The sequence below is a fragment of the Elephantulus edwardii genome, unplaced genomic scaffold (genome assembly GCF_000299155.1).
Source record: "Elephantulus edwardii isolate Elephantulus edwardi_28Jun2011 unplaced genomic scaffold, EleEdw1.0 scaffold00151, whole genome shotgun sequence".
In the NCBI taxonomy this organism is placed as follows: Eukaryota; Metazoa; Chordata; class Mammalia; order Macroscelidea; family Macroscelididae; genus Elephantulus; species Elephantulus edwardii.
In genome coordinates, this window is record NW_006399901.1 from 1,175,217 (window position 1) to 1,176,216 (window position 1,000).

Sequence of the window (1,000 nt, forward strand, 5' to 3'; positions counted from 1 at the left end):
GGTTGTGTCATCCGCATAACGCAGATTGTTGATAAATCGTCCACCAATCTTGACCCCACATTTCTCCTCATAGAGCCCAGCCTCCTGGATAATCTTTAAGTTCTAAATTTAAAAATTATCCCCTTAAGTTGTCTTAAAAGGGACCTCTGGTGGTATAGTTCATACGGAGTTGTGCTGCTAACACAAAAGTGGAGCTTCCCTGGTGGTTCGAATTCACCAGTGTCTCCAGGGAGAAATACTGTGTGACTTAGAACACCTCCTGAAAACCTGAGGGAGGGTCAGTTATGAGTAGGTTCTGACTCAACGGCAGTGACTTTCTTGAATTTGAGTAAAGGATGTTTGCCTTGAGTATTATGATCTTTTAAAATCTGTATGGAATCGAATTGACAAGAACAACTTGAAAGATTAGGTAAGGAATTCAGAGGGCAGTGAATTTCTGTTAATGGGGGAGGAAAGACTCAGAAAAATGCTGAAGCTCTGTCTCACATACTTTGGGCATGCTATTAGGAGAAGCCAGGCCTTGGAAAACAACATCATGCTTGGAAGGATGGATGGTCAATGACAGACCCTCAAGGAGATAGATAAACATACATGGTTATTGTAACAATGGGCTCAAGTTTATCAGAGATGATAAGGATGGCTCAGGATAGGGCAAGGTTCAGATCTATTGTTCATAGAGTTGAGTCGTATTCAGCTTGACAGTATCTAATAATAACTCAGGAAATGAAAGTGAAAATGATTGCACAATATGGAAAGTGTAATAAGTGTCAGCTGTATGATGCATAGCATAGCAAATGATTGCAAAGACTATGGCCTGTACCAGGCACACCTTAGTCTCTAGACTGACACCATTGCTCTTCAGTTTAGTTTTTTCCCATTTTTATTTTATTATTTTGTGTGTGTGTGTGTGTGTGTGTGTGTGTGTACCATCAAATCGGATCTGACTGGTACAGGAGGAGATTGCCCCTCCTTCTCCAGCAGAGCATCTGGTGGATTTGAA